General features: G+C 47.8%; 9 non-coding genes across 9 annotated transcripts; all 9 read left to right on the top strand.

The window, feature by feature from the left end:
- Positions 1-12: 12 nt before the first annotated feature.
- LOC136594274 (U2 spliceosomal RNA) lies at positions 13-203 on the top strand. The gene has a single exon (XR_010788555.1). It is a non-coding gene; the product is annotated as a U2 spliceosomal RNA (small nuclear RNA).
- A 2,635-nt stretch (positions 204-2,838) lies between these two features.
- Positions 2,839-3,029, top strand: LOC136594273 (U2 spliceosomal RNA). Its single transcript, XR_010788554.1, has one exon. It is a non-coding gene; the product is annotated as a U2 spliceosomal RNA (small nuclear RNA).
- A 2,630-nt stretch (positions 3,030-5,659) lies between these two features.
- On the top strand, positions 5,660-5,850 carry LOC136594271 (U2 spliceosomal RNA). The gene has a single exon (XR_010788553.1). It is a non-coding gene; the product is annotated as a U2 spliceosomal RNA (small nuclear RNA).
- Positions 5,851-8,470: 2,620 nt separating this feature from the next.
- Positions 8,471-8,661, top strand: LOC136594270 (U2 spliceosomal RNA). The gene has a single exon (XR_010788552.1). It is a non-coding gene; the product is annotated as a U2 spliceosomal RNA (small nuclear RNA).
- A 2,624-nt stretch (positions 8,662-11,285) lies between these two features.
- Positions 11,286-11,476, top strand: LOC136594269 (U2 spliceosomal RNA). Its single transcript, XR_010788551.1, has one exon. It is a non-coding gene; the product is annotated as a U2 spliceosomal RNA (small nuclear RNA).
- A 2,622-nt stretch (positions 11,477-14,098) lies between these two features.
- Positions 14,099-14,289, top strand: LOC136594268 (U2 spliceosomal RNA). The gene has a single exon (XR_010788550.1). It is a non-coding gene; the product is annotated as a U2 spliceosomal RNA (small nuclear RNA).
- A 2,620-nt stretch (positions 14,290-16,909) lies between these two features.
- LOC136594267 (U2 spliceosomal RNA) lies at positions 16,910-17,100 on the top strand. Its single transcript, XR_010788549.1, has one exon. It is a non-coding gene; the product is annotated as a U2 spliceosomal RNA (small nuclear RNA).
- A 2,628-nt stretch (positions 17,101-19,728) lies between these two features.
- Positions 19,729-19,919, top strand: LOC136594266 (U2 spliceosomal RNA). Its single transcript, XR_010788547.1, has one exon. It is a non-coding gene; the product is annotated as a U2 spliceosomal RNA (small nuclear RNA).
- Positions 19,920-22,555: 2,636 nt separating this feature from the next.
- Positions 22,556-22,746, top strand: LOC136594265 (U2 spliceosomal RNA). Its single transcript, XR_010788546.1, has one exon. It is a non-coding gene; the product is annotated as a U2 spliceosomal RNA (small nuclear RNA).
- Positions 22,747-25,038: the final 2,292 nt, after the last annotated feature.

The raw sequence follows: 25,038 nt of genomic DNA, 5'->3' as shown, positions 1-25,038 counted from the left end.
CCATTTCGGGTTATCGCTTCTCGGCCTTTTGGCTAAGATCAAGTGTAGTATCTGTTCTTATCAGTTTAATATCTGATACGTCCCCTATCTGGGGACCATATATTAAATGGATTTTTAGAACAGGGAGCTGGAAAAAGAGCTTGCTCTGTCCACTCCACGCATTGACCTGGTATTGCAGTACCTCCAGGACCGGTGCACCCCCTTTCCTACAGCAGTTTCCAAAAGCAGAAAAACAAAACCGACGAGCAAGAGGTGCAGCGCAGCTGTGGCGGCGGCTGCTGCTACCACCCAAGCACTTTGATTGACACTCAGCCCGTCTGCTCGCAACATTGTATCCACTGAGCAGCTGCGTCTGCCAGAGTGTGCACAGCACAGGTACAACTGGAAGCAAAACACACACACACACACACACACCAGTTCATATGGCAGCCGCACTCTATAGTTCGTACCTACCGCTGCGCTAATAGCCAAGTTGGAAACATCGGGCAGGCACAGCGTATCCTGGCAGCCTGCGTCTGTATGCTCCACGTATTCGGGTCATGGGTGTATGTGCAGGGGGCCCGGAGCCCTAGGGGGCCCATAAAGTCTCTCTTCCCCACATTGTAAACCAATGCTATCAATGACGCTTTATAGTTTGGGGGCCCAGTTCCAGACTTTGTACTGGGGCCCCGCAGCTTCAAGTTACACCTCCGGATCAGGATAATGCTAGGCCATTCCAACCAGCCTGTGTGTGTGACCTGCAGTCGCTGGTAGTCGAAAAGCGGCCGGCCCCGGATGCGCGCTTCAGAGTGGACAGACAGCAGCGGACCCCCAATCACACAGGCCCAAGGCTTGCTATGTAGCACGGAATACCTCATTGGACTGCAGCACTCCACGCGGGCTGAGATACACGCTCCACGTGGGATGGGCAGTATTCGTCCATGAAGATCCAGGCCAACGTTTAGAGATGGAGCAACACTCGGGGAGCAAAGAACTCCAACGAACGGACGCCTACTTTACAAGGATGTATTGCTTTATTCAATGCATGGACACAGAAACAGTTCAACCGCTCGATTACAGACCGCAGTCAATACAGTAAAGAAAGAAATGTGTCTGTTTAATGTAAACTTGCATGGAGCTCGTTTGTCAGCCACTGACTGACTGAATGCTGAAACGTGGTCTGACGTTACATGCACCACCAGGGATAAGGCCTTGCCTATAAGCATTCCCCAGCTGGCAAAAACCGAACCTCCCTGCCTATTCCTCACCATGGAAGAACGGAACCTACCTTTTTTTAAAAAAAAGAAAGCCACAGCAGCAGCCAACTCGATTTTGGTAGGCCGCTGTCTCCCCCTTGTGTGCTGCATAAAAAATGCACTCCACTAAAAATAGCAATGATCCACGAAATAGAGCGTATGGAGAGAATGAGGCTTCCAGATGAGCCGTCAGGCTATGATAAATTGTATCACACCTGGGCGATATGGATAGATGCCCGGAGCTCACCCCTATTTACCAAGTGGTTACAGACAGGGACATGTGAGTAACACGTTTAAACCACAATCGTAAAGAGAAACAACAATTCCGGAGCCCGCCCCCCCCCCCCTTTTTGTTTTATTTTTTCTTTCTCCCGTGTCATAGATACCTACCCCCCCCTTACCCTCCCCTCATTCCTCCCCTGTTTGTAGACCTTATAAAATATCACAGACAAACATGATATAGTTCAACTCGAAATTGATTTATTAAGTTTCATTGTCAAAGTTAATTTTACATTGCTTTGAGATAAGGCAAAAGTTTCCCCCCCTCCATGAAACCAATAAAACCTATATTGAATAAAATAAAAATGATGCAGTTACCGGTAGTTCTGCAGCTTCTTGGTGGAAATAAAGACCATCTCCCGTCTCCCAGCTGCAGCAGAGACTGACTGAAATGGCTGCCAAGCCCGGTATTAATGCTTCTAAATTGATGACATCACAAAGGAGTGACATCGTCAGCCTTCCAAACACCTGGCTCAATTGCATACAGTATGTATGTATGTATGCATGTATGTGAGTGAGTCTATCTATCTATCTATCTATCTATCTATCTATCTATCTATCTATCTTTATTAATTATGTAGAATATAGATATGGATTATTTCTAAATTACAGATTTTGTAGATATAGATTAAAGATAGATTTAAGATTGTGTGTGTGTGTGTGTGTGTGTGTGTGTGTGTGTGTGTGTGTGTGTGTGTGTGTGTGTGTGTGTGTGTATATATAATGTATATATGTAAAAAAAAATATAAAATCTGTAGTTATGTATGTATGTATGTATGGCGGGCGGGCAAAAAAGGCCTGCTGTATGTTTTTAAGTTCTTCGGATGACCATGCCGCTCTAATATTCTCCTTACTAGGGTCTACTAATGCTGGCCCAGGGGAAGGCAATAAAGCCCTATGGGGCCGAAGCCAATTTCCCTTATTTTAGGTTAAAAGTTTCCATCCGTCCCCACTGGAAATGCGGCCGGCCGAAGAGATCCCTCCAACCGACCGACCGACGCACCTTCAGAGACAAACTAGTGCTTGCTTCTAGTGTCATCGCCGGCTTAACCATCCTTTGTAGGGAGCTGACGAGTCCTGCAGTAGCAGCAGCAGCAGGCTCTGCAAGCCTAGGATGCGTGAGCACGGTGCAAGAGGAAGGACTGAGGGTGTGAGGCTGGGCGCGGTTGAGAAGGCGTGGGGCGGGGCTATGGAAAGTTTTAATAGCTCTCCCAGCTGCCTGGGTGCATTGTGGGTGCGCCCAGAGTGCTGGCTGAGCGTGTTGCCTCAAGCCTTGGAAGTGGAGTTGGGCGGGCCGGGCTACAGGTGAAACCCATTTCGGGTTATCGCTTCTCGGCCTTTTGGCTAAGATCAAGTGTAGTATCTGTTCTTATCAGTTTAATATCTGATACGTCCCCTATCTGGGGACCATATATTAAATGGATTTTTAGAACAGGGAGCTGGAAAAAGAGCTTGCTCTGTCCACTCCACGCATTGACCTGGTATTGCAGTACCTCCAGGACCGGTGCACCCCCTTTCCTACAGCAGTTTCCAAAAGCAGAAAAACAAAACCGACGAGCAAGAGGTGCAGCGCAGCTGTGGCGGCGGCTGCTGCTACCACCCAAGCACTTTGATTGACACTCAGCCCGTCTGCTCGCAACATTGTATCCACTGAGCAGCTGCGTCTGCCAGAGTGTGCACAGCACAGGTACAACTGGAAGCAAAACACACACACACACACACACACCAGTTCATATGGCAGCCGCACTCTATAGTTCGTACCTACCGCTGCGCTAATAGCCAAGTTGGAAACATCGGGCAGGCACAGCGTATCCTGGCAGCCTGCGTCTGTATGCTCCACGTATTCGGGTCATGGGTGTATGTGCAGGGGGCCCGGAGCCCTAGGGGGCCCATAAAGTCTCTCTTCCCCACATTGTAAACCAATGCTATCAATGACGCTTTATAGTTTGGGGGCCCAGTTCCAGACTTTGTACTGGGGCCCCGCAGCTTCAAGTTACACCTCCGGATCAGGATAATGCTAGGCCATTCCAACCAGCCTGTGTGTGTGACCTGCAGTCGCTGGTAGTCGAAAAGCGGCCGGCCCCGGATGCGCGCTTCAGAGTGGACAGACAGCAGCGGACCCCCAATCACACAGGCCCAAGGCTTGCTATGTAGCACGGAATACCTCATTGGACTGCAGCACTCCACGCGGGCTGAGATACACGCTCCACGTGGGATGGGCAGTATTCGTCCATGAAGATCCAGGCCAACGTTTAGAGATGGAGCAACACTCGGGGAGCAAAGAACTCCAACGAACGGACGCCTACTTTACAAGGATGTATTGCTTTATTCAATGCATGGACACAGAAACAGTTCAACCGCTCGATTACAGACCGCAGTCAATACAGTAAAGAAAGAAATGTGTCTGTTTAATGTAAACTTGCATGGAGCTCGTTTGTCAGCCACTGACTGACTGAATGCTGAAACGTGGTCTGACGTTACATGCACCACCAGGGATAAGGCCTTGCCTATAAGCATTCCCCAGCTGGCAAAAACCGAACCTCCCTGCCTATTCCTCACCATGGAAGAACGGAACCTACCTTTTTTTAAAAAAAAGAAAGCCACAGCAGCAGCCAACTCGATTTTGGTAGGCCGCTGTCTCCCCCTTGTGTGCTGCATAAAAAATGCACTCCACTAAAAATAGCAATGATCCACGAAATAGAGCGTATGGAGAGAATGAGGCTTCCAGATGAGCCGTCAGGCTATGATAAATTGTATCACACCTGGGCGATATGGATAGATGCCCGGAGCTCACCCCTATTTACCAAGTGGTTACAGACAGGGACATGTGAGTAACACGTTTAAACCACAATCGTAAAGAGAAACAACAATTCCGGAGCCCGCCCCCCCCCCCCTTTTTGTTTTATTTTTTCTTTCTCCCGTGTCATAGATACCTACCCCCCCCTTACCCTCCCCTCATTCCCCTGTTTGTAGACCTTATAAAATATCACAGACAAACATGATATAGTTCAACTCGAAATTGATTTATTAAGTTTCATTGTCAAAGTTAATTTTACATTGCTTTGAGATAAGGCAAAAGTTTCCCCCCCTCCATGAAACCAATAAAACCTATATTGAATAAAATAAAAATGATGCAGTTACCGGTAGTTCTGCAGCTTCTTGGTGGAAATAAAGACCATCTCCCGTCTCCCAGCTGCAGCAGAGACTGACTGAAATGGCTGCCAAGCCCGGTATTAATGCTTCTAAATTGATGACATCACAAAGGAGTGACATCGTCAGCCTTCCAAACACCTGGCTCAATTGCATACAGTATGTATGTATGTATGCATGTATGTGAGTGAGTCTATCTATCTATCTATCTATCTATCTATCTATCTATCTATCTATCTTTATTAATTATGTAGAATATAGATATGGATTATTTCTAAATTACAGATTTTGTAGATATAGATTAAAGATAGATTTAAGATTGTGTGTGTGTGTGTGTGTGTGTGTGTGTGTGTGTGTGTGTGTGTGTGTGTGTGTGTGTGTGTGTGTATATATAATGTATATATGTAAAAAAAAATATAAAATCTGTAGTTATGTATGTATGTATGTATGGCGGGCGGGCAAAAAAGGCCTGCTGTATGTTTTTAAGTTCTTCGGATGACCATGCCGCTCTAATATTCTCCTTACTAGGGTCTACTAATGCTGGCCCAGGGGAAGGCAATAAAGCCCTATGGGGCCGAAGCCAATTTCCCTTATTTTAGGTTAAAAGTTTCCATCCGTCCCCACTGGAAATGCGGCCGGCCGAAGAGATCCCTCCAACCGACCGACCGACGCACCTTCAGAGACAAACTAGTGCTTGCTTCTAGTGTCATCGCCGGCTTAACCATCCTTTGTAGGGAGCTGACGAGTCCTGCAGTAGCAGCAGCAGCAGGCTCTGCAAGCCTAGGATGCGTGAGCACGGTGCAAGAGGAAGGACTGAGGGTGTGAGGCTGGGCGCGGTTGAGAAGGCGTGGGGCGGGGCTATGGAAAGTTTTAATAGCTCTCCCAGCTGCCTGGGTGCATTGTGGGTGCGCCCAGAGTGCTGGCTGAGCGTGTTGCCTCAAGCCTTGGAAGTGGAGTTGGGCGGGCCGGGCTACAGGTGAAACCCATTTCGGGTTATCGCTTCTCGGCCTTTTGGCTAAGATCAAGTGTAGTATCTGTTCTTATCAGTTTAATATCTGATACGTCCCCTATCTGGGGACCATATATTAAATGGATTTTTAGAACAGGGAGCTGGAAAAAGAGCTTGCTCTGTCCACTCCACGCATTGACCTGGTATTGCAGTACCTCCAGGACCGGTGCACCCCCTTTCCTACAGCAGTTTCCAAAAGCAGAAAAACAAAACCGACGAGCAAGAGGTGCAGCGCAGCTGTGGCGGCGGCTGCTGCTACCACCCAAGCACTTTGATTGACACTCAGCCCGTCTGCTCGCAACATTGTATCCACTGAGCAGCTGCGTCTGCCAGAGTGTGCACAGCACAGGTACAACTGGAAGCAAACACACACACACACACACACACCAGTTCATATGGCAGCCGCACTCTATAGTTCGTACCTACCGCTGCGCTAATAGCCAAGTTGGAAACATCGGGCAGGCACAGCGTATCCTGGCAGCCTGCGTCTGTATGCTCCACGTATTCGGGTCATGGGTGTATGTGCAGGGGGCCCGGAGCCCTAGGGGGCCCATAAAGTCTCTCTTCCCCACATTGTAAACCAATGCTATCAATGACGCTTTATAGTTTGGGGGCCCAGTTCCAGACTTTGTACTGGGGCCCCGCAGCTTCAAGTTACACCTCCGGATCAGGATAATGCTAGGCCATTCCAACCAGCCTGTGTGTGTGACCTGCAGTCGCTGGTAGTCGAAAAGCGGCCGGCCCCGGATGCGCGCTTCAGAGTGGACAGACAGCAGCGGACCCCCAATCACACAGGCCCAAGGCTTGCTATGTAGCACGGAATACCTCATTGGACTGCAGCACTCCACGCGGGCTGAGATACACGCTCCACGTGGGATGGGCAGTATTCGTCCATGAAGATCCAGGCCAACGTTTAGAGATGGAGCAACACTCGGGGAGCAAAGAACTCCAACGAACGGACGCCTACTTTACAAGGATGTATTGCTTTATTCAATGCATGGACACAGAAACAGTTCAACCGCTCGATTACAGACCGCAGTCAATACAGTAAAGAAAGAAATGTGTCTGTTTAATGTAAACTTGCATGGAGCTCGTTTGTCAGCCACTGACTGACTGAATGCTGAAACGTGGTCTGACGTTACATGCACCACCAGGGATAAGGCCTTGCCTATAAGCATTCCCCAGCTGGCAAAAACCGAACCTCCCTGCCTATTCCTCACCATGGAAGAACGGAACCTACCTTTTTTTAAAAAAAAGAAAGCCACAGCAGCAGCCAACTCGATTTTGGTAGGCCGCTGTCTCCCCCTTGTGTGCTGCATAAAAAATGCACTCCACTAAAAATAGCAATGATCCACGAAATAGAGCGTATGGAGAGAATGAGGCTTCCAGATGAGCCGTCAGGCTATGATAAATTGTATCACACCTGGGCGATATGGATAGATGCCCGGAGCTCACCCCTATTTACCAAGTGGTTACAGACAGGGACATGTGAGTAACACGTTTAAACCACAATCGTAAAGAGAAACAACAATTCCGGAGCCCGCCCCCCCCCCCCTTTTTGTTTTATTTTTTCTTTCTCCCGTGTCATAGATACCTACCCCCCCCTTACCCTCCCCTCATTCCCCTGTTTGTAGACCTTATAAAATATCACAGACAAACATGATATAGTTCAACTCGAAATTGATTTATTAAGTTTCATTGTCAAAGTTAATTTTACATTGCTTTGAGATAAGGCAAAAGTTTCCCCCCCTCCATGAAACCAATAAAACCTATATTGAATAAAATAAAAATGATGCAGTTACCGGTAGTTCTGCAGCTTCTTGGTGGAAATAAAGACCATCTCCCGTCTCCCAGCTGCAGCAGAGACTGACTGAAATGGCTGCCAAGCCCGGTATTAATGCTTCTAAATTGATGACATCACAAAGGAGTGACATCGTCAGCCTTCCAAACACCTGGCTCAATTGCATACAGTATGTATGTATGTATGCATGTATGTGAGTGAGTCTATCTATCTATCTATCTATCTATCTATCTATCTATCTATCTATTATTAATTATGTAGAATATAGATATGGATTATTTCTAAATTACAGATTTTGTAGATATAGATTAAAGATAGATTTAAGATTGTGTGTGTGTGTGTGTGTGTGTGTGTGTGTGTGTGTGTGTGTGTGTGTGTGTGTGTGTGTGTGTATATATAATGTATATATGTAAAAAAAAATATAAAATCTGTAGTTATGTATGTATGTATGTATGGCGGGCGGGCAAAAAAGGCCTGCTGTATGTTTTTAAGTTCTTCGGATGACCATGCCGCTCTAATATTCTCCTTACTAGGGTCTACTAATGCTGGCCCAGGGGAAGGCAATAAAGCCCTATGGGGCCGAAGCCAATTTCCCTTATTTTAGGTTAAAAGTTTCCATCCGTCCCCACTGGAAATGCGGCCGGCCGAAGAGATCCCTCCAACCGACCGACCGACGCACCTTCAGAGACAAACTAGTGCTTGCTTCTAGTGTCATCGCCGGCTTAACCATCCTTTGTAGGGAGCTGACGAGTCCTGCAGTAGCAGCAGCAGCAGGCTCTGCAAGCCTAGGATGCGTGAGCACGGTGCAAGAGGAAGGACTGAGGGTGTGAGGCTGGGCGCGGTTGAGAAGGCGTGGGGCGGGGCTATGGAAAGTTTTAATAGCTCTCCCAGCTGCCTGCATTGTGGGTGCGCCCAGAGTGCTGGCTGAGCGTGTTGCCTCAAGCCTTGGAAGTGGAGTTGGGCGGGCCGGGCTACAGGTGAAACCCATTTCGGGTTATCGCTTCTCGGCCTTTTGGCTAAGATCAAGTGTAGTATCTGTTCTTATCAGTTTAATATCTGATACGTCCCCTATCTGGGGACCATATATTAAATGGATTTTTAGAACAGGGAGCTGGAAAAAGAGCTTGCTCTGTCCACTCCACGCATTGACCTGGTATTGCAGTACCTCCAGGACCGGTGCACCCCCTTTCCTACAGCAGTTTCCAAAAGCAGAAAAACAAAACCGACGAGCAAGAGGTGCAGCGCAGCTGTGGCGGCGGCTGCTGCTACCACCCAAGCACTTTGATTGACACTCAGCCCGTCTGCTCGCAACATTGTATCCACTGAGCAGCTGCGTCTGCCAGAGTGTGCACAGCACAGGTACAACTGGAAGCAAAACACACACACACACACACACCAGTTCATATGGCAGCCGCACTCTATAGTTCGTACCTACCGCTGCGCTAATAGCCAAGTTGGAAACATCGGGCAGGCACAGCGTATCCTGGCAGCCTGCGTCTGTATGCTCCACGTATTCGGGTCATGGGTGTATGTGCAGGGGGCCCGGAGCCCTAGGGGGCCCATAAAGTCTCTCTTCCCCACATTGTAAACCAATGCTATCAATGACGCTTTATAGTTTGGGGGCCCAGTTCCAGACTTTGTACTGGGGCCCCGCAGCTTCAAGTTACACCTCCGGATCAGGATAATGCTAGGCCATTCCAACCAGCCTGTGTGTGTGACCTGCAGTCGCTGGTAGTCGAAAAGCGGCCGGCCCCGGATGCGCGCTTCAGAGTGGACAGACAGCAGCGGACCCCCAATCACACAGGCCCAAGGCTTGCTATGTAGCACGGAATACCTCATTGGACTGCAGCACTCCACGCGGGCTGAGATACACGCTCCACGTGGGATGGGCAGTATTCGTCCATGAAGATCCAGGCCAACGTTTAGAGATGGAGCAACACTCGGGGAGCAAAGAACTCCAACGAACGGACGCCTACTTTACAAGGATGTATTGCTTTATTCAATGCATGGACACAGAAACAGTTCAACCGCTCGATTACAGACCGCAGTCAATACAGTAAAGAAAGAAATGTGTCTGTTTAATGTAAACTTGCATGGAGCTCGTTTGTCAGCCACTGACTGACTGAATGCTGAAACGTGGTCTGACGTTACATGCACCACCAGGGATAAGGCCTTGCCTATAAGCATTCCCCAGCTGGCAAAAACCGAACCTCCCTGCCTATTCCTCACCATGGAAGAACGGAACCTACCTTTTTTTTAAAAAAAGAAAGCCACAGCAGCAGCCAACTCGATTTTGGTAGGCCGCTGTCTCCCCCTTGTGTGCTGCATAAAAAATGCACTCCACTAAAAATAGCAATGATCCACGAAATAGAGCGTATGGAGAGAATGAGGCTTCCAGATGAGCCGTCAGGCTATGATAAATTGTATCACACCTGGGCGATATGGATAGATGCCCGGAGCTCACCCCTATTTACCAAGTGGTTACAGACAGGGACATGTGAGTAACACGTTTAAACCACAATCGTAAAGAGAAACAACAATTCCGGAGCCCGCCCCCCCCCCCCTTTTTGTTTTATTTTTTCTTTCTCCCGTGTCATAGATACCTACCCCCCCCTTACCCTCCCCTCATTCCCCTGTTTGTAGACCTTATAAAATATCACAGACAAACATGATATAGTTCAACTCGAAATTGATTTATTAAGTTTCATTGTCAAAGTTAATTTTACATTGCTTTGAGATAAGGCAAAAGTTTCCCCCCCTCCATGAAACCAATAAAACCTATATTGAATAAAATAAAAATGATGCAGTTACCGGTAGTTCTGCAGCTTCTTGGTGGAAATAAAGACCATCTCCCGTCTCCCAGCTGCAGCAGAGACTGACTGAAATGGCTGCCAAGCCCGGTATTAATGCTTCTAAATTGATGACATCACAAAGGAGTGACATCGTCAGCCTTCCAAACACCTGGCTCAATTGCATACAGTATGTATGTATGTATGCATGTATGTGAGTGAGTCTATCTATCTATCTATCTATCTATCTATCTATCTATCTATCTATTATTATATTATGTAGAATATAGATATGGATTATTTCTAAATTACAGATTTTGTAGATATAGATTAAAGATAGATTTAAGATTGTGTGTGTGTGTGTGTGTGTGTGTGTGTGTGTGTGTGTGTGTGTGTGTGTGTGTGTGTGTGTGTATATATAATGTATATATGTAAAAAAAAATATAAAATCTGTAGTTATGTATGTATGTATGTATGGCGGGCGGGCAAAAAAGGCCTGCTGTATGTTTTTAAGTTCTTCGGATGACCATGCCGCTCTAATATTCTCCTTACTAGGGTCTACTAATGCTGGCCCAGGGGAAGGCAATAAAGCCCTATGGGGCCGAAGCCAATTTCCCTTATTTTAGGTTAAAAGTTTCCATCCGTCCCCACTGGAAATGCGGCCGGCCGAAGAGATCCCTCCAACCGACCGACCGACGCACCTTCAGAGACAAACTAGTGCTTGCTTCTAGTGTCATCGCCGGCTTAACCATCCTTTGTAGGGAGCTGACGAGTCCTGCAGTAGCAGCAGCAGCAGGCTCTGCAAGCCTAGGATGCGTGAGCACGGTGCAAGAGGAAGGACTGAGGGTGTGAGGCTGGGCGCGGTTGAGAAGGCGTGGGGCGGGGCTATGGAAAGTTTTAATAGCTCTCCCAGCTGCCTGGGTGCATTGTGGGTGCGCCCAGAGTGCTGGCTGAGCGTGTTGCCTCAAGCCTTGGAAGTGGAGTTGGGCGGGCCGGGCTACAGGTGAAACCCATTTCGGGTTATCGCTTCTCGGCCTTTTGGCTAAGATCAAGTGTAGTATCTGTTCTTATCAGTTTAATATCTGATACGTCCCCTATCTGGGGACCATATATTAAATGGATTTTTAGAACAGGGAGCTGGAAAAAGAGCTTGCTCTGTCCACTCCACGCATTGACCTGGTATTGCAGTACCTCCAGGACCGGTGCACCCCCTTTCCTACAGCAGTTTCCAAAAGCAGAAAAACAAAACCGACGAGCAAGAGGTGCAGCGCAGCTGTGGCGGCGGCTGCTGCTACCACCCAAGCACTTTGATTGACACTCAGCCCGTCTGCTCGCAACATTGTATCCACTGAGCAGCTGCGTCTGCCAGAGTGTGCACAGCACAGGTACAACTGGAAGCAAAACACACACACACACACACACCAGTTCATATGGCAGCCGCACTCTATAGTTCGTACCTACCGCTGCGCTAATAGCCAAGTTGGAAACATCGGGCAGGCACAGCGTATCCTGGCAGCCTGCGTCTGTATGCTCCACGTATTCGGGTCATGGGTGTATGTGCAGGGGGCCCGGAGCCCTAGGGGGCCCATAAAGTCTCTCTTCCCCACATTGTAAACCAATGCTATCAATGACGCTTTATAGTTTGGGGGCCCAGTTCCAGACTTTGTACTGGGGCCCCGCAGCTTCAAGTTACACCTCCGGATCAGGATAATGCTAGGCCATTCCAACCAGCCTGTGTGTGTGACCTGCAGTCGCTGGTAGTCGAAAAGCGGCCGGCCCCGGATGCGCGCTTCAGAGTGGACAGACAGCAGCGGACCCCCAATCACACAGGCCCAAGGCTTGCTATGTAGCACGGAATACCTCATTGGACTGCAGCACTCCACGCGGGCTGAGATACACGCTCCACGTGGGATGGGCAGTATTCGTCCATGAAGATCCAGGCCAACGTTTAGAGATGGAGCAACACTCGGGGAGCAAAGAACTCCAACGAACGGACGCCTACTTTACAAGGATGTATTGCTTTATTCAATGCATGGACACAGAAACAGTTCAACCGCTCGATTACAGACCGCAGTCAATACAGTAAAGAAAGAAATGTGTCTGTTTAATGTAAACTTGCATGGAGCTCGTTTGTCAGCCACTGACTGACTGAATGCTGAAACGTGGTCTGACGTTACATGCACCACCAGGGATAAGGCCTTGCCTATAAGCATTCCCCAGCTGGCAAAAACCGAACCTCCCTGCCTATTCCTCACCATGGAAGAACGGAACCTACCTTTTTTTTAAAAAAAGAAAGCCACAGCAGCAGCCAACTCGATTTTGGTAGGCCGCTGTCTCCCCCTTGTGTGCTGCATAAAAAATGCACTCCACTAAAAATAGCAATGATCCACGAAATAGAGCGTATGGAGAGAATGAGGCTTCCAGATGAGCCGTCAGGCTATGATAAATTGTATCACACCTGGGCGATATGGATAGATGCCCGGAGCTCACCCCTATTTACCAAGTGGTTACAGACAGGGACATGTGAGTAACACGTTTAAACCACAATCGTAAAGAGAAACAACAATTCCGGAGCCCGCCCCCCCCCCCCTTTTTGTTTTATTTTTTCTTTCTCCCGTGTCATAGATACCTACCCCCCCCTTACCCTCCCCTCATTCCCCTGTTTGTAGACCTTATAAAATATCACAGACAAACATGATATAGTTCAACTCGAAATTGATTTATTAAGTTTCATTGTCAAAGTTAATTTTACATTGCTTTGAGATAAGGCAAAAGTTTCCCCCCCTCCATGAAACCAATAAAACCTATATTGAATAAAATAAAAATGATGCAGTTACCGGTAGTTCTGCAGCTTCTTGGTGGAAATAAAGACCATCTCCCGTCTCCCAGCTGCAGCAGAGACTGACTGAAATGGCTGCCAAGCCCGGTATTAATGCTTCTAAATTGATGACATCACAAAGGAGTGACATCGTCAGCCTTCCAAACACCTGGCTCAATTGCATACAGTATGTATGTATGTATGCATGTATGTGAGTGAGTCTATCTATCTATCTATCTATCTATCTATCTATCTATCTATCTTTATTAATTATGTAGAATATAGATATGGATTATTTCTAAATTACAGATTTTGTAGATATAGATTAAAGATAGATTTAAGATTGTGTGTGTGTGTGTGTGTGTGTGTGTGTGTGTGTGTGTGTGTGTGTGTGTGTGTGTGTGTGTGTATATATAATGTATATATGTAAAAAAAAATATAAAATCTGTAGTTATGTATGTATGTATGTATGGCGGGCGGGCAAAAAAGGCCTGCTGTATGTTTTTAAGTTCTTCGGATGACCATGCCGCTCTAATATTCTCCTTACTAGGGTCTACTAATGCTGGCCCAGGGGAAGGCAATAAAGCCCTATGGGGCCGAAGCCAATTTCCCTTATTTTAGGTTAAAAGTTTCCATCCGTCCCCACTGGAAATGCGGCCGGCCGAAGAGATCCCTCCAACCGACCGACCGACGCACCTTCAGAGACAAACTAGTGCTTGCTTCTAGTGTCATCGCCGGCTTAACCATCCTTTGTAGGGAGCTGACGAGTCCTGCAGTAGCAGCAGCAGCAGGCTCTGCAAGCCTAGGATGCGTGAGCACGGTGCAAGAGGAAGGACTGAGGGTGTGAGGCTGGGCGCGGTTGAGAAGGCGTGGGGCGGGGCTATGGAAAGTTTTAATAGCTCTCCCAGCTGCCTGGGTGCATTGTGGGTGCGCCCAGAGTGCTGGCTGAGCGTGTTGCCTCAAGCCTTGGAAGTGGAGTTGGGCGGGCCGGGCTACAGGTGAAACCCATTTCGGGTTATCGCTTCTCGGCCTTTTGGCTAAGATCAAGTGTAGTATCTGTTCTTATCAGTTTAATATCTGATACGTCCCCTATCTGGGGACCATATATTAAATGGATTTTTAGAACAGGGAGCTGGAAAAAGAGCTTGCTCTGTCCACTCCACGCATTGACCTGGTATTGCAGTACCTCCAGGACCGGTGCACCCCCTTTCCTACAGCAGTTTCCAAAAGCAGAAAAACAAAACCGACGAGCAAGAGGTGCAGCGCAGCTGTGGCGGCGGCTGCTGCTACCACCCAAGCACTTTGATTGACACTCAGCCCGTCTGCTCGCAACATTGTATCCACTGAGCAGCTGCGTCTGCCAGAGTGTGCACAGCACAGGTACAACTGGAAGCAAAACACACACACACACACACACCAGTTCATATGGCAGCCGCACTCTATAGTTCGTACCTACCGCTGCGCTAATAGCCAAGTTGGAAACATCGGGCAGGCACAGCGTATCCTGGCAGCCTGCGTCTGTATGCTCCACGTATTCGGGTCATGGGTGTATGTGCAGGGGGCCCGGAGCCCTAGGGGGCCCATAAAGTCTCTCTTCCCCACATTGTAAACCAATGCTATCAATGACGCTTTATAGTTTGGGGGCCCAGTTCCAGACTTTGTACTGGGGCCCCGCAGCTTCAAGTTACACCTCCGGATCAGGATAATGCTAGGCCATTCCAACCAGCCTGTGTGTGTGACCTGCAGTCGCTGGTAGTCGAAAAGCGGCCGGCCCCGGATGCGCGCTTCAGAGTGGACAGACAGCAGCGGACCCCCAATCACACAGGCCCAAGGCTTGCTATGTAGCACGGAATACCTCATTGGACTGCAGCACTCCACGCGGGCTGAGATACACGCTCCACGTGGGATGGGCAGTATTCGTCCATGAAGATCCAGGCCAACGTTTAGAGATGGAGCAACACTCGGGGAGCAAAGAACTCCAACGAACGGACGCCTACTTTACAAGGATGTATTGCTTTATTCAATGCATGGACACAGAAACAGTTCAACCGCTCGATTACAGACCGCAGTCAATACAGTAAAGAAAGAAATGTGTCTGTTTAATGTAAACTTGCATGGAGCTCGTTTGTCAGCCACTGACTGACTGAATGCTGAAACGTGGTCTGACGTTACATGCACCACCAGGGATAAGGCCTTGCCTATAAGCATTCCCCAGCTGGCAAAAACCGAACCTCCCTGCCTATTCCTCACCATGGAAGAACGGAACCTACCTTTTTTTTAAAAAAAGAAAGCCACAGCAGCAGCCAACTCGATTTTGGTAGGCCGCTGTCTCCCCCTTGTGTGCTGCATAAAAAATGCACTCCACTAAAAATAGCAATGATCCACGAAATAGAGCGTATGGAGAGAATGAGGCTTCCAGATGAGCCGTCAGGCTATGATAAATTGTATCACACCTGGGCGATATGGATAGATGCCCGGAGCTCACCCCTATTTACCAAGTGGTTACAGACAGGGACATGTGAGTAACACGTTTAAACCACAATCGTAAAGAGAAACAACAATTCCGGAGCCCGCCCCCCCCCCCCTTTTTGTTTTATTTTTTCTTTCTCCCGTGTCATAGATACCTACCCCCCCCTTACCCTCCCCTCATTCCCCTGTTTGTAGACCTTATAAAATATCACAGACAAACATGATATAGTTCAACTCGAAATTGATTTATTAAGTTTCATTGTCAAAGTTAATTTTACATTGCTTTGAGATAAGGCAAAAGTTTCCCCCCCTCCATGAAACCAATAAAACCTATATTGAATAAAATAAAAATGATGCAGTTACCGGTAGTTCTGCAGCTTCTTGGTGGAAATAAAGACCATCTCCCGTCTCCCAGCTGCAGCAGAGACTGACTGAAATGGCTGCCAAGCCCGGTATTAATGCTTCTAAATTGATGACATCACAAAGGAGTGACATCGTCAGCCTTCCAAACACCTGGCTCAATTGCATACAGTATGTATGTATGTATGCATGTATGTGAGTGAGTCTATCTATCTATCTATCTATCTATCTATCTATCTATCTATCTATTATAATTATGTAGAATATAGATATGGATTATTTCTAAATTACAGATTTTGTAGATATAGATTAAAGATAGATTTAAGATTGTGTGTGTGTGTGTGTGTGTGTGTGTGTGTGTGTGTGTGTGTGTGTGTGTGTGTGTGTGTGTGTATATATAATGTATATATGTAAAAAAAAATATAAAATCTGTAGTTATGTATGTATGTATGTATGGCGGGCGGGCAAAAAAGGCCTGCTGTATGTTTTTAAGTTCTTCGGATGACCATGCCGCTCTAATATTCTCCTTACTAGGGTCTACTAATGCTGGCCCAGGGGAAGGCAATAAAGCCCTATGGGGCCGAAGCCAATCCCTTATTTTAGGTTAAAAGTTTCCATCCGTCCCCACTGGAAATGCGGCCGGCCGAAGAGATCCCTCCAACCGACCGACCGACGCACCTTCAGAGACAAACTAGTGCTTGCTTCTAGTGTCATCGCCGGCTTAACCATCCTTTGTAGGGAGCTGACGAGTCCTGCAGTAGCAGCAGCAGCAGGCTCTGCAAGCCTAGGATGCGTGAGCACGGTGCAAGAGGAAGGACTGAGGGTGTGAGGCTGGGCGCGGTTGAGAAGGCGTGGGGCGGGGCTATGGAAAGTTTTAATAGCTCTCCCAGCTGCCTGGGTGCATTGTGGGTGCGCCCAGAGTGCTGGCTGAGCGTGTTGCCTCAAGCCTTGGAAGTGGAGTTGGGCGGGCCGGGCTACAGGTGAAACCCATTTCGGGTTATCGCTTCTCGGCCTTTTGGCTAAGATCAAGTGTAGTATCTGTTCTTATCAGTTTAATATCTGATACGTCCCCTATCTGGGGACCATATATTAAATGGATTTTTAGAACAGGGAGCTGGAAAAAGAGCTTGCTCTGTCCACTCCACGCATTGACCTGGTATTGCAGTACCTCCAGGACCGGTGCACCCCCTTTCCTACAGCAGTTTCCAAAAGCAGAAAAACAAAACCGACGAGCAAGAGGTGCAGCGCAGCTGTGGCGGCGGCTGCTGCTACCACCCAAGCACTTTGATTGACACTCAGCCCGTCTGCTCGCAACATTGTATCCACTGAGCAGCTGCGTCTGCCAGAGTGTGCACAGCACAGGTACAACTGGAAGCAAAACACACACACACACACACACACCAGTTCATATGGCAGCCGCACTCTATAGTTCGTACCTACCGCTGCGCTAATAGCCAAGTTGGAAACATCGGGCAGGCACAGCGTATCCTGGCAGCCTGCGTCTGTATGCTCCACGTATTCGGGTCATGGGTGTATGTGCAGGGGGCCCGGAGCCCTAGGGGGCCCATAAAGTCTCTCTTCCCCACATTGTAAACCAATGCTATCAATGACGCTTTATAGTTTGGGGGCCCAGTTCCAGACTTTGTACTGGGGCCCCGCAGCTTCAATTACACCTCCGGATCAGGATAATGCTAGGCCATTCCAACCAGCCTGTGTGTGTGACCTGCAGTCGCTGGTAGTCGAAAAGCGGCCGGCCCCGGATGCGCGCTTCAGAGTGGACAGACAGCAGCGGACCCCCAATCACACAGGCCCAAGGCTTGCTATGTAGCACGGAATACCTCATTGGACTGCAGCACTCCACGCGGGCTGAGATACACGCTCCACGTGGGATGGGCAGTATTCGTCCATGAAGATCCAGGCCAACGTTTAGAGATGGAGCAACACTCGGGGAGCAAAGAACTCCAACGAACGGACGCCTACTTTACAAGGATGTATTGCTTTATTCAATGCATGGACACAGAAACAGTTCAACCGCTCGATTACAGACCGCAGTCAATACAGTAAAGAAAGAAATGTGTCTGTTTAATGTAAACTTGCATGGAGCTCGTTTGTCAGCCACTGACTGACTGAATGCTGAAACGTGGTCTGACGTTACATGCACCACCAGGGATAAGGCCTTGCCTATAAGCATTCCCCAGCTGGCAAAAACCGAACCTCCCTGCCTATTCCTCACCATGGAAGAACGGAACCTACCTTTTTTTAAAAAAAAGAAAGCCACAGCAGCAGCCAACTCGATTTTGGTAGGCCGCTGTCTCCCCCTTGTGTGCTGCATAAAAAATGCACTCCACTAAAAATAGCAATGATCCACGAAATAGAGCGTATGGAGAGAATGAGGCTTCCAGATGAGCCGTCAGGCTATGATAAATTGTATCACACCTGGGCGATATGGATAGATGCCCGGAGCTCACCCCTATTTACCAAGTGGTTACAGACAGGGACATGTGAGTAACACGTTTAAACCACAATCGTAAAGAGAAACAACAATTCCGGAGCCCGCCCCCCCCCCCCTTTTTGTTTTATTTTTTCTTTCTCCCGTGTCATAGATACCTACCCCCCCCTTACCCTCCCCTCATTCCCCTGTTTGTAGACCTTATAAAATATCACAGACAAACATGATATAGTTCAACTCGAAATTGATTTATTAAGTTTCATTGTCAAAGTTAATTTTACATTGCTTTGAGATAAGGCAAAAGTTTCCCCCCCTCCATGAAACCAATAAAACCTATATTGAATAAAATAAAAATGATGCAGTTACCGGTAGTTCTGCAGCTTCTTGGTGGAAATAAAGACCATCTCCCGTCTCCCAGCTGCAGCAGAGACTGACTGAAATGGCTGCCAAGCCCGGTATTAATGCTTCTAAATTGATGACATCACAAAGGAGTGACATCGTCAGCCTTCCAAACACCTGGCTCAATTGCATACAGTATGTATGTATGTATGCATGTATGTGAGTGAGTCTATCTATCTATCTATCTATCTATCTATCTATCTATCTATCTTTATTAATTATGTAGAATATAGATATGGATTATTTCTAAATTACAGATTTTGTAGATATAGATTAAAGATAGATTTAAGATTGTGTGTGTGTGTGTGTGTGTGTGTGTGTGTGTGTGTGTGTGTGTGTGTGTGTGTGTGTGTGTGTGTGTATATATAATGTATATATGTAAAAAAAAATATAAAATCTGTAGTTATGTATGTATGTATGTATGGCGGGCGGGCAAAAAAAGGCCTGCTGTATGTTTTTAAGTTCTTCGGATGACCATGCCGCTCTAATATTCTCCTTACTAGGGTCTACTAATGCTGGCCCAGGGGAAGGCAATAAAGCCCTATGGGGCCGAAGCCAATTTCCCTTATTTTAGGTTAAAAGTTTCCATCCGTCCCCACTGGAAATGCGGCCGGCCGAAGAGATCCCTCCAACCGACCGACCGACGCACCTTCAGAGACAAACTAGTGCTTGCTTCTAGTGTCATCGCCGGCTTAACCATCCTTTGTAGGGAGCTGACGAGTCCTGCAGTAGCAGCAGCAGCAGGCTCTGCAAGCCTAGGATGCGTGAGCACGGTGCAAGAGGAAGGACTGAGGGTGTGAGGCTGGGCGCGGTTGAGAAGGCGTGGGGCGGGGCTATGGAAAGTTTTAATAGCTCTCCCAGCTGCCTGGGTGCATTGTGGGTGCGCCCAGAGTGCTGGCTGAGCGTGTTGCCTCAAGCCTTGGAAGTGGAGTTGGGCGGGCCGGGCTACAGGTGAAACCCATTTCGGGTTATCGCTTCTCGGCCTTTTGGCTAAGATCAAGTGTAGTATCTGTTCTTATCAGTTTAATATCTGATACGTCCCCTATCTGGGGACCATATATTAAATGGATTTTTAGAACAGGGAGCTGGAAAAAGAGCTTGCTCTGTCCACTCCACGCATTGACCTGGTATTGCAGTACCTCCAGGACCGGTGCACCCCCTTTCCTACAGCAGTTTCCAAAAGCAGAAAAACAAAACCGACGAGCAAGAGGTGCAGCGCAGCTGTGGCGGCGGCTGCTGCTACCACCCAAGCACTTTGATTGACACTCAGCCCGTCTGCTCGCAACATTGTATCCACTGAGCAGCTGCGTCTGCCAGAGTGTGCACAGCACAGGTACAACTGGAAGCAAAACACACACACACACACACACACCAGTTCATATGGCAGCCGCACTCTATAGTTCGTACCTACCGCTGCGCTAATAGCCAAGTTGGAAACATCGGGCAGGCACAGCGTATCCTGGCAGCCTGCGTCTGTATGCTCCACGTATTCGGGTCATGGGTGTATGTGCAGGGGGCCCGGAGCCCTAGGGGGCCCATAAAGTCTCTCTTCCCCACATTGTAAACCAATGCTATCAATGACGCTTTATAGTTTGGGGGCCCAGTTCCAGACTTTGTACTGGGGCCCCGCAGCTTCAAGTTACACCTCCGGATCAGGATAATGCTAGGCCATTCCAACCAGCCTGTGTGTGTGACCTGCAGTCGCTGGTAGTCGAAAAGCGGCCGGCCCCGGATGCGCGCTTCAGAGTGGACAGACAGCAGCGGACCCCCAATCACACAGGCCCAAGGCTTGCTATGTAGCACGGAATACCTCATTGGACTGCAGCACTCCACGCGGGCTGAGATACACGCTCCACGTGGGATGGGCAGTATTCGTCCATGAAGATCCAGGCCAACGTTTAGAGATGGAGCAACACTCGGGGAGCAAAGAACTCCAACGAACGGACGCCTACTTTACAAGGATGTATTGCTTTATTCAATGCATGGACACAGAAACAGTTCAACCGCTCGATTACAGACCGCAGTCAATACAGTAAAGAAAGAAATGTGTCTGTTTAATGTAAACTTGCATGGAGCTCGTTTGTCAGCCACTGACTGACTGAATGCTGAAACGTGGTCTGACGTTACATGCACCACCAGGGATAAGGCCTTGCCTATAAGCATTCCCCAGCTGGCAAAAACCGAACCTCCCTGCCTATTCCTCACCATGGAAGAACGGAACCTACCTTTTTTTAAAAAAAAGAAAGCCACAGCAGCAGCCAACTCGATTTTGGTAGGCCGCTGTCTCCCCCTTGTGTGCTGCATAAAAAATGCACTCCACTAAAAATAGCAATGATCCACGAAATAGAGCGTATGGAGAGAATGAGGCTTCCAGATGAGCCGTCAGGCTATGATAAATTGTATCACACCTGGGCGATATGGATAGATGCCCGGAGCTCACCCCTATTTACCAAGTGGTTACAGACAGGGACATGTGAGTAACACGTTTAAACCACAATCGTAAAGAGAAACAACAATTCCGGAGCCCGCCCCCCCCCCCCTTTTTGTTTTATTTTTTCTTTCTCCCGTGTCATAGATACCTACCCCCCCCTTACCCTCCCCTCATTCCCCTGTTTGTAGACCTTATAAAATATCACAGACAAACATGATATAGTTCAACTCGAAATTGATTTATTAAGTTTCATTGTCAAAGTTAATTTTACATTGCTTTGAGATAAGGCAAAAGTTTCCCCCCCTCCATGAAACCAATAAAACCTATATTGAATAAAATAAAAATGATGCAGTTACCGGTAGTTCTGCAGCTTCTTGGTGGAAATAAAGACCATCTCCCGTCTCCCAGCTGCAGCAGAGACTGACTGAAATGGCTGCCAAGCCCGGTATTAATGCTTCTAAATTGATGACATCACAAAGGAGTGACATCGTCAGCCTTCCAAACACCTGGCTCAATTGCATACAGTATGTATGTATGTATGCATGTATGTGAGTGAGTCTATCTATCTATCTATCTATCTATCTATCTATCTATCTATCTATCTATCTTTATTAATTATGTAGAATATAGATATGGATTATTTCTAAATTACAGATTTTGTAGATATAGATTAAAGATAGATTTAAGATTGTGTGTGTGTGTGTGTGTGTGTGTGTGTGTGTGTGTGTGTGTGTGTGTGTGTGTGTGTGTGTGTGTGTATATATAATGTATATATGTAAAAAAAAATATAAAATCTGTAGTTATGTATGTATGTATGTATGGCGGGCGGGCAAAAAAGGCCTGCTGTATGTTTTTAAGTTCTTCGGATGACCATGCCGCTCTAATATTCTCCTTACTAGGGTCTACTAATGCTGGCCCAGGGGAAGGCAATAAAGCCCTATGGGGCCGAAGCCAATTTCCCTTATTTTAGGTTAAAAGTTTCCATCCGTCCCCACTGGAAATGCGGCCGGCCGAAGAGATCCCTCCAACCGACCGACCGACGCACCTTCAGAGACAAACTAGTGCTTGCTTCTAGTGTCATCGCCGGCTTAACCATCCTTTGTAGGGAGCTGACGAGTCCTGCAGTAGCAGCAGCAGCAGGCTCTGCAAGCCTAGGATGCGTGAGCACGGTGCAAGAGGAAGGACTGAGGGTGTGAGGCTGGGCGCGGTTGAGAAGGCGTGGGGCGGGGCTATGGAAAGTTTTAATAGCTCTCCCAGCTGCCTGGGTGCATTGTGGGTGCGCCCAGAGTGCTGGCTGAGCGTGTTGCCTCAAGCCTTGGAAGTGGAGTTGGGCGGGCCGGGCTACAGGTGAAACCCATTTCGGGTTATCGCTTCTCGGCCTTTTGGCTAAGATCAAGTGTAGTATCTGTTCTTATCAGTTTAATATCTGATACGTCCCCTATCTGGGGACCATATATTAAATGGATTTTTAGAACAGGGAGCTGGAAAAAGAGCTTGCTCTGTCCACTCCACGCATTGACCTGGTATTGCAGTACCTCCAGGACCGGTGCACCCCCTTTCCTACAGCAGTTTCCAAAAGCAGAAAAACAAAACCGACGAGCAAGAGGTGCAGCGCAGCTGTGGCGGCGGCTGCTGCTACCACCCAAGCACTTTGATTGACACTCAGCCCGTCTGCTCGCAACATTGTATCCACTGAGCAGCTGCGTCTGCCAGAGTGTGCACAGCACAGGTACAACTGGAAGCAAAACACACACACACACACACACACCAGTTCATATGGCAGCCGCACTCTATAGTTCGTACCTACCGCTGCGCTAATAGCCAAGTTGGAAACATCGGGCAGGCACAGCGTATCCTGGCAGCCTGCGTCTGTATGCTCCACGTATTCGGGTCATGGGTGTATGTGCAGGGGGCCCGGAGCCCTAGGGGGCCCATAAAGTCTCTCTTCCCCACATTGTAAACCAATGCTATCAATGACGCTTTATAGTTTGGGGGCCCAGTTCCAGACTTTGTACTGGGGCCCCGCAGCTTCAAGTTACACCTCCGGATCAGGATAATGCTAGGCCATTCCAACCAGCCTGTGTGTGTGACCTGCAGTCGCTGGTAGTCGAAAAGCGGCCGGCCCCGGATGCGCGCTTCAGAGTGGACAGACAGCAGCGGACCCCCAATCACACAGGCCCAAGGCTTGCTATGTAGCACGGAATACCTCATTGGACTGCAGCACTCCACGCGGGCTGAGATACACGCTCCACGTGGGATGGGCAGTATTCGTCCATGAAGATCCAGGCCAACGTTTAGAGATGGAGCAACACTCGGGGAGCAAAGAACTCCAACGAACGGACGCCTACTTTACAAGGATGTATTGCTTTATTCAATGCATGGACACAGAAACAGTTCAACCGCTCGATTACAGACCGCAGTCAATACAGTAAAGAAAGAAATGTGTCTGTTTAATGTAAACTTGCATGGAGCTCGTTTGTCAGCCACTGACTGACTGAATGCTGAAACGTGGTCTGACGTTACATGCACCACCAGGGATAAGGCCTTGCCTATAAGCATTCCCCAGCTGGCAAAAACCGAACCTCCCTGCCTATTCCTCACCATGGAAGAACGGAACCTACCTTTTTTTAAAAAAAGAAAGCCACAGCAGCAGCCAACTCGATTTTGGTAGGCCGCTGTCTCCCCCTTGTGTGCTGCATAAAAAATGCACTCCACTAAAAATAGCAATGATCCACGAAATAGAGCGTATGGAGAGAATGAGGCTTCCAGATGAGCCGTCAGGCTATGATAAATTGTATCACACCTGGGCGATATGGATAGATGCCCGGAGCTCACCCCTATTTACCAAGTGGTTACAGACAGGGACATGTGAGTAACACGTTTAAACCACAATCGTAAAGAGAAACAACAATTCCGGAGCCCGCCCCCCCCCCCCTTTTTGTTTTATTTTTTCTTTCTCCCGTGTCATAGATACCTACCCCCCCCTTACCCTCCCCTCATTCCCCTGTTTGTAGACCTTATAAAATATCACAGACAAACATGATATAGTTCAACTCGAAATTGATTTATTAAGTTTCATTGTCAAAGTTAATTTTACATTGCTTTGAGATAAGGCAAAAGTTTCCCCCCCTCCATGAAACCAATAAAACCTATATTGAATAAAATAAAAATGATGCAGTTACCGGTAGTTCTGCAGCTTCTTGGTGGAAATAAAGACCATCTCCCGTCTCCCAGCTGCAGCAGAGACTGACTGAAATGGCTGCCAAGCCCGGTATTAATGCTTCTAAATTGATGACATCACAAAGGAGTGACATCGTCAGCCTTCCAAACACCTGGCTCAATTGCATACAGTATGTATGTATGTATGCATGTATGTGAGTGAGTCTATCTATCTATCTATCTATCTATCTATCTATCTATCTATCTATCTTTATTAATTATGTAGAATATAGATATGGATTATTTCTAAATTACAGATTTTGTAGATATAGATTAAAGATAGATTTAAGATTGTGTGTGTGTGTGTGTGTGTGTGTGTGTGTGTGTGTGTGTGTGTGTGTGTGTGTGTGTGTGTGTGTGTATATATAATGTATATATGTAAAAAAAAATATAAAATCTGTAGTTATGTATGTATGTATGTATGGCGGGCGGGCAAAAAAGGCCTGCTGTATGTTTTTAAGTTCTTCGGATGACCATGCCGCTCTAATATTCTCCTTACTAGGGTCTACTAATGCTGGCCCAGGGGAAGGCAATAAAGCCCTATGGGGCCGAAGCCAATTTCCCTTATTTTAGGTTAAAAGTTTCCATCCGTCCCCACTGGAAATGCGGCCGGCCGAAGAGATCCCTCCA

Source organism: Eleutherodactylus coqui, unplaced genomic scaffold, assembly GCF_035609145.1.
Source record: "Eleutherodactylus coqui strain aEleCoq1 unplaced genomic scaffold, aEleCoq1.hap1 HAP1_SCAFFOLD_139, whole genome shotgun sequence".
Lineage (NCBI taxonomy): Eukaryota > Metazoa > Chordata > Amphibia > Anura > Eleutherodactylidae > Eleutherodactylus > Eleutherodactylus coqui.
This window is presented reverse-complemented; position numbering and strand designations above follow the sequence as displayed.